This window comes from Panulirus ornatus, chromosome 55 (assembly GCF_036320965.1).
Source record: "Panulirus ornatus isolate Po-2019 chromosome 55, ASM3632096v1, whole genome shotgun sequence".
Lineage (NCBI taxonomy): Eukaryota > Metazoa > Arthropoda > Malacostraca > Decapoda > Palinuridae > Panulirus > Panulirus ornatus.
In genome coordinates, this window is record NC_092278.1 from 20,818,433 (window position 1) to 20,827,356 (window position 8,924).

The 8,924-nt window shown below is 47.3% G+C and overlaps 1 protein-coding gene across 2 annotated transcripts in view; it reads right to left on the reverse strand.

Annotated features, from left to right (window-relative positions):
• Nucleotides 1-8,924, reverse strand: part of Creld (Cysteine rich with EGF like domains) — a 97,803-nt gene that overhangs the window by 45,417 nt on the left and 43,462 nt on the right. The gene's annotated exons all lie outside the window — the stretch shown is intronic.

The following is an 8,924-nucleotide window of genomic DNA, read 5'->3' on the forward strand; positions in this document are numbered from 1 at the left end:
CCCTCCTGCATGTTCAGGCCCCGATCACACAAAATCTTTTTCACTCCATCTTTCCACCTCCAATTTGGTCTCCCTCTTCTCCTCGTTCCCTCCACCTCCGACACATATATCCTCTTGGTCAATCTTTCCTCACTCATTCTCTCCATGTGCCCAAACCATTTTAAAACACCCTCTTCTGCTCTCTCAACCACGCTCTTTTTATTTCCACACATCTCTCTTACCCTTACGTTACTTACTCGATCAAACCACCTCACACCACACATTGTCCTCAAACATCTCATTTCCAGCACATCCATCCTCCTGCGCACAACTCTATCCATAGCCCACGCCTCGCAACCATACAACATTGTTGGAACTACTATTCCTTCAAACATACCCATTTTTGCTTTCCGGGATAATGTTCTCGACTTCCACACATTTTTCAAGGCTCCCAAAATTTTCGCCCCCTCCCCCACCCTATGATCCACTTCCGCTTCCATGGTTCCATCCGCTGACAGATCCACTCCCAGATATCTAAAACACTTCACTTCCTCCAGTTTTTCACCATTCAAACTCACCTCCCAATTGACTTGACCCTCAACCCTACTGTACCTAATAACCTTGCTCTTATTCACATTTACTCTTAACTTTCTTCTTCCACACACTTTACCAAACTCTGTCACCAGCTTCTGCAGTTTCTCACATGAATCCGCCACCAGCGCTGTATCATCAGCGAACAACAACTGACTCACTTCCCAAGCTCTCTCATCCCCAACAGACTTCATACTTGCCCCTCTTTCCAAGACTCTTGCATTTACCTCCCTAACAACCCCATCCATAAACAAATTAAACAACCATGGAGACATCACACACCCCTGCCGCAAACCTACATTCACTGAGAACCAATCACTTTCCTCTCTTCCTACACGTACACATGCCTTACATCCTCGATAAAAACTTTTCACTGCTTCTAACAACTTGCCTCCCACACCATATATTCTTAATACCTTCCACAGAGCATCTCTATCAACTCTATCATATGCCTTCTCCAGATCCATAAATGCTACATACAAATCCATTTGCTTTTCTAAGTATTTCTCACATACATTCTTCAAAGCAAACACCTGATCCACACATCCTCTACCACTTCTGAAACCACACTGCTCTTCCCCAATCTGATGCTCTGTACATGCCTTCACCCTTTCAATCAATACCCTCCCATATAATTTACCAGGAATACTCAACAAACTTATACCTCTGTAATTTGAGCACTCACTCTTATCCCCTTTGCCTTTGTACAATGGCACTATGCACGCATTCCGCCAATCCTCAGGCACCTCACCATGAGTCATACATACATTAAATAACCTTACCAACCAGTCAACAATACAGTCACCCCCTTTTTTAATAAATTCCACTGCAATACCATCCAAACCTGCTGCCTTGCCGGCTTTCATCTTCCGCAAAGCTTTTACTACCTCTTCTCTGTTTACCAAATCATTTTCCCTAACCCTCTCACTTTGCACACCACCTCGACCCAAACACCCTATATCTGCTACTCTGTCATCAGACACATTCAACAAACCTTTAAAATACTCATTCCATCTCCTTCTCACATCACCACTACTTGTTATCACCTCCCCATTTACGCCCTTCACTGAAGTTCCCATTTGCTCCCTTGTCTTACGCACCCTATTTACCTCCTTCCAGAACATCTTTTTATTCTCCCTAAAATTTACTGATAGTCTCTCACCCCAACTCTCATTTGCCCTTTTTTTCACCTCTTGCACCTTTCTCTTGACCTCCTGTCTCTTTCTTTTATACTTCTCCCACTCAATTGCATTTTTTCCCTGCAAAAATCGTCCAAATGCCTCTCTCTTCTCTTTCACTAATACTCTTACTTCTTCATCCCACCACTCACTACCCTTTCTAAACAGCCCACCTCCCACTCTTCTCATGCCACAAGCATCTTTTGCGCAATCCATCACTGATTCCCTAAATACATCCCATTCCTCCCCCACTCCCCTTACTTCCATTGTTCTCACCTTTTTCCATTCTGTACACAGACTCTCCTGATACTTCTTCACACAGGTCTCCTTCCCAAGCTCACTTACTCTCACCACCTTCTTCACCCCAACATTCACTCTTCTTTTCTGAAAACCCATGCTAATCTTCACCTTAGCCTCCACAAGATAATGATCAGACATCCCTCCAGTTGCACCTCTCAGCACATTGACATCCAAAAGTCTCTCTTTCGCACGCCTGTCAATTAACACGTAATCCAATAACGCTCTCTGGCCATCTCTCCTACTTACATAAGTATACTTATGTATATCTCGCTTTTTAAACCAGGTATTCCCAATCATCAGTCCTTTTTCAGCACATAAATCTACAAGCTCTTCACCATTTCCATTTACAACACTGAACACCCCATGCATACCAATTATTCCCTCAACTGCCACATTACTCACCTTTGCATTCAAATCACCCATCACTATAACCCGGTCTCGTGCATCAAAACCGCTAACACACTCATTTAGCTGCTCCCAAAACACTTGCCTCTCATGATCTTTCTTCTCATGCCCAGGTGCATATGCACCAATAATCACCCACCTCTCTCCATCAACTTTCAATTTTACCCATATTAATCGAGAATTTACTTTCTTACATTCTATCACATACTCCCACAACTCCTGTTTCAGGAGTATTGCTACTCCTTCCCTTGCTCTTGTCCTCTCACTAACCCCTGACTTCACTCCCCAGACATTTCCAAACCACTCTTCCCCTTTACCCTTGAGCTTCGTTTCACTCAGAGCCAAAACATCCAGGTTCCTTTCCTCAAACATACTACCTATGCATTGTAGTTACCAAGTGAAATAACAGTGGTTCGAAAAGTTGTTTGGAAATAATGTCAAAAATAGAAAGTTTCATGTCCAAGTTAGTTATCTTTAGAAATAAGGTCAAATTCCTTGCTAAAAAATTCTATTAGTGGAATTAAACTGGAACCTGGTTCTTTAGGTCCTGGAAAACTCTGTAAAATTTACCGGCCAAAGACTGAATTTGATTGATACGTAAAGCTGCAGATCAAGCAAATTTAAGAAGGTTGTTTGTCATATGCTATTCAGTTCTTTATAGACTGAAAGAAATCTGCTTGAGACTGAGTGTGAACAAATGTGGTGTAGTCCTAGGAATGGATGAAGGCAAACATGTATATATATATATATATATATATATATATATATACACAGCCAGCCCAGACTCCATCAGTAATGGCCAATGAGGTGGGGTGATCTGGACCCAGTAATATACCACAGACCAAATATATATACATGCCTAGGACAAGCAGGCAACGAAATCTCTTGTTACTGTCATTCTGATAAATATGACAGTCATATGTCATTTCACTGACACGTGGGGTGAGTATAAAAATATGTATCACAACAGGTGCTGGCGATGTGTGGTATATAATATCCATCAAGATATTTAGTCTGCCTATTCTCTGGTTTTCCTCCTTACATCATTTTCTTCTTATATCTCCTCGTCTCACTGTACGACAGTTAGAAGACGCTATATCTATGGAGGTCCCGTACATATCTATAGCAGGGTCTGCTTAAAACGCCCTGGAATTCCATTAACTTCAAGACAACAGCACATAATTGATGGTGTACTGCACTTGCATATGCAAAATTTTGATGATTTCTATTTGAGCTATGGCGGTAGACGGAAGTCCTAGATTATCAGGCATCTAAACATTAGAAGTAAAAGGCCTTAGCTAATTACCAACCATTAGGATACAAAATTAAATGAATTAGTAGTACACTGGGAGAACAGTTCCTTGATACAATAAGATTACCCACTTTCCCGTAGTTTACCCTAAACATCTAATATAGAAAATCACCACAGAAAACGATATCTCAAGGGGATCCTTCTCCATAAAACTTTTATGCACACAAAATTCACACTCGGAAGCTTTTGCTCAAAACAGGAACATGACACTAGTTATCACGGTGAATGTAATGATACAATTAGCTATATTAGCTTCGTAAATAACGAGGAGAAACATGATAACAGACGTAGAGCGTGTTATGGACCCTGGAACCATAGATGTTAACCCTGTGTGTGTGTGTGTGTGTGTGTGTGTGTGTGTGTGAAGACGTAACCTACATCTTTATCATCAACCATGTATCCTTCTCTCTTATCCTACACTGTGGTCCAGGGGCCTCCCTGTATCCTTAATCAGTCCTTGAGAATATACAGTTAAGGCACCGACCAATTGATGATTTACGGAGGATATGCAAATTATGTTGAACCTCGCAATGAAGAATTATATATTCATTTATTTATTTTGCTTTGTCGCTGTCTCCCGCGTTAGCGAGGTAACCCAAGGAAACAGACGAAAGAATGGCCCAACCCACCCACATACACATGTATATACATACACGTCCACACACGCAAATATACATACCTATACAACTCAATGTATACATATATATACACACACAGACATATACATATATACACACGTACATAATTCATACTTGTTAACCTGAATCTAACATTTGACATTAATTAACATTCTGATCCACAGCAACACTATATATGTGGGGACTGGTGACCCCACAACACGTAAACAATGCATCACGTGACACATGGTCTACAATCATCGTAAGTCATTACAACAAATACAAATATTTACAGAAAAGATAAGGAAACATGCAAATGTCCTTGTCGAATAACCAGGCACAAGATGTTTTATGTCATCCTATGAATTCCTGTATCGTCTTGCATAAACACTGAACAAGGACAGACAAAAACAGGAGTTAGGACAAAAAAAAAGAAAAAAATAACTTCATAGAAGATATGTAACTGCACAAACCAGAACAATATTGTTGAGCACGTGACGTCACATCATCCGAGACTGAAAAAATAAGATTAGTCCGAGACTGATTATGTCTCTCCTATAGTAAGGAATATATATATATATATATATATATATATATATATATATATATATATATATATATATATATATATATATATATATATATATATAATCATCCAGCAGGAGGTACTGGAGGGCAGGTATGAGACAGGTATGAGCCGAGCTGGGCCAAGGTGAGCACCTGGTTAGCTATCGCAACACCACACCACACCTCCACCACACCACACCTCCACCACCACACCACACCTCCACCACCACACCACACCTCCACCACACCACACCACACCTCCACCACCACACCTCCACCACCACACCACACCTCCACCACCACACCACACCTCCACCACCACACCTCCACCACCACACCACACCACACCACACCACACCTCCACCACACCACACCTCCACCACCACACCACACCTCCACCACACCACACCACACCTCCACCACACCACCACCACACCACACCTCCACCACACCACACCACACCTCCACCACACCACCACACCACACCACACCACCACACCACACCACACCACACCTCCACCACCACACCACACCTCCACCACACCACACCTCCACCACACCACACCACACCTCCACCACCACACCTCCTTCACTAAACCACGTCTCCACCACACCACATCTCCACCACACCACACCACACCACACCTCCACCACACCACACCTCCACCACACCACACCACACCTCCACCACACCACACCTCCTCCACCACACCACACCTCCACCACACCACACCACCTCCACCACACCACACCTCCACCACACCACACCTCCTCCACTACACCACGTCTCCACCACACCACACCACACCTCCTCCACCACACCACACCTCACCTCCACCACACCACACCTCCTCCACTATACCACGTCTCCTCCACTACACCACGTCTCCACCACACCACACCACCTCCCACTCCTCAGGGGCCAAGGGAGACGTTAAGGGAAGGGGGAAATGGTGGAAATCTAATGGGAACACGGGATAAGGAGGAGAGGGAATGATATAAAGGAGAGAGAAAGAACAGAAAGGGGTACAAAGAGGAGGAGGAGGAGGGGGTGTTGGGAAGCCTGGGTTCAGAGGGAGGGTTAAATGGGTTTCAGAAGGGGTTCAGAGGGAGGGTAAAGGGATTTCAGAAGGGGTTCAGAGGGAGGGTAAAGGGGTTTCAGAAGGGGTTCAGAGGGAGGTTAAAGGGGGTTTCAGAAGGGGTTCAGAGGGAGGGTAAAGGGGTTTCAGAAGGGGTTCAGAGGGAGGGTAAAGGGGGTTTCAGAAGGGGTTCAGAAAAGAGGAGCAGCGTCCCAAGAACCTCTGAGAAATGGGTTGAGGGTAAAGAGGTTTCAGGAGGTGATAAGAGATGGGGGTAAGGTGAGGAGAGAGATTAAGGTAATGGGAGAGGATAGGTAAGGTAGTGGAGGTGCTAAGGAAAGCTTCAAGACGAGAGAGGAGAGGTGAAAGGTGAGTGTCCGGGGACCCTTCCCTGGGGGGAAAGAAGGCCAAGGGCTTAGGGCCAAGGGCTTAGGGCCAAGGGTTCATGTAGGTCACTGGTGGCTGGTCGTAGTGAGGTTCACCTTCAGGGTAGTGGGTGGTGGTGGGTGTGTAGGGAGAGGCGGGCTGCTGTGTGGTGGGTGTGTAAGGGGGTTGTGGGGGGGGGCTGCTGTGGTGGGTGTGTAAGGGGGTTGTGGGTTGTGGTGGGCTGCTGTGGTGGGTGTGTATGGGGTTGTGGGTTGTGGTGGGCTGCTGTGGTGGGTGTGTAGGGGTGACGAGTTGTGGTGGGCTGCTGTGGTGGGTATGTAGGGGGTTGTGGGTTGTCGTGGGCTGCTGTGGTGGGTATGCAGGGGGTTGTGGGTTGTGGTGGGCTGCTGTGGTGGGTGTGGGAGGAGCCACCACCACCACCTGTTCAGGCGAGGCAGTATGGAAGGTCGGGCTGGCCTGGTCCACTTTCATCTGGCGCCGGATCAACTGGTGTGGTTGCCTGGATGGATGGCTGGATGGATGGATGAAACGATGGATGGCTGAGTGAATGGACGGGTGGACGAGTAGGTGGATATGGACGCGTAGCGTCAACCAGCCACCCTCTATCCACAGCACCACAACACCCGCCTCCTGCGTTATATCTACCACGTGGCGAACCCCTGGCGGGGGGCACTGAGCGGGACGGGCGGGGAGCGAGGTGGCCTGTGTGGCAATACTGACCAGGGGGGCGCCTTGAATGACCTCACCCGACCTGGGGGGAGGTGACCATCCAGGTCATACAGCCAGGCACAACAGCAGGTGCGAGCAGGGCTGACCTTTACGTCAAAATCCGCTGTAATCTGGACACCCGAAGTCGGCGTCCCACAGTGGGTGATGGTGGCGTGGCGATGGCGTGGGTACCTCTGGACGCACACAGTCACCCGCGGCAGCCACCCGCGCCAGGCAACTCAGCCCAGGTCCCTCCGGATGCGGCCCTCCCTCCGTCATGGAGCCCTCGGGATGCGTCCGTCGTCAGTAGCAACTCTCACGCAAGCCTGTGATGCCTTCCTCTGGCGACCGAAGGGCCCCTCAGCCCTCACCCTCCTACCCCTGTGGGACATCGTCAAAGCCTTGGTCTACCTCAGCTCCTAAGGGATCACGGCCGCTCTCGCCCCCAGCAGCATCACTAGCTCGTAACTGATGCACAGGTCCTCGACCATCTGCTCCCCGCTGCTCCACCTCCAACGGAGCCAAGTATATATACTGATGAATGGGTGGTGGGCTGACTGGCTGGTTGGCTGGCTCAAGATGGCTCGCTAAATGGAGGATTGGGTGATCGACTGGGTGATGATGATACGTGGGTGAAGGAACAACCGGAAGGAGGAATAGATGGATGATGTGGATGGATGAAGGAAGTGTGTGTGTGTGTGAGGGGGGGAATAGCTGAATGGGGAATGGATGAGAACGAATGGCCAGCTGGATTGACTGACCAGTGAGAGAGAGAGAGAGAGAGAGAGAGAGAGAGAGAGAGAGAGAGAGAGAGAGAGAGAGAGAGACCACACGACACCAACAGCTGTTGTTCCCGACTAGAAGAAGCTGCTATGTCCACACAGCCTGGAGACGATACTGGGTCCAAGGAGAGGACCTGTCAACCACGCCTACAGGAGACTCTCTCTCTCTCTCTCTCTCTCTCTCTCTCTCTCTCTCTCTCTCTCTCTCTCTCTCTCTCTCCATCTCTCTCTGGACCCCATCAACCGTGCATTACTCTTCTCTTTCACAACATTCTTCGTCATTTCCTTAAAAGATAGACTTCAACCTTACACTCACACACACACACACACACACACACACACACACACACACACGCACGCACGTGCACGCACGTGCATCAAACGTTTCATAACACTTACAACGGTGAACACTTCATATGGAGAACACGACGAGCTATACGCTCGAAATACACGAGAGAGAGAGAGAGAGAGAGAGAGAGAGAGAGAGAGAGAGAGAGAGAGAGAGAGAGAGAGAGAGAGAGAGAGAGAGAGAGAGAGAGAGAGAGAGAGAGAGAGAGAGAGAGAGAGAGAACACACGGAATACCATCAGTGAACAGTTATGTAGCGTGTCTTCCCTGGAAAACTTTTGTTTCGAGTTACGTGTATTGAAGCTTCCCGGAACTTTATATTGACCCACGATTTGTTTACTGAAGGTAACGGGAACATGCAAGGCGGGGGGCTGATCCACTTCTTATTTCACAGTCAGTTTTCTAAGACTTCGTCTCTACCATTAATGTTTTGCAATGCTACAATTATTTCTTCTCTAAATGGTTTCCATATATGGTTTTGTCTCCCCCCTCACACCCACGCCCCGTTTTCTATTCGGCCCTATACAAGTCCCCTGTGCACTCACGAGCCACTCTCTCACTTCCAGCAGTCGCTGGATCTCCTGGAAGGCGGCTACCCACCTCGCCAGTTCTCCCAGTCCTCCCGTTCCAGATCTTACCCAATCCAGCCCGCCCCCCAGGCCATGACGGCCT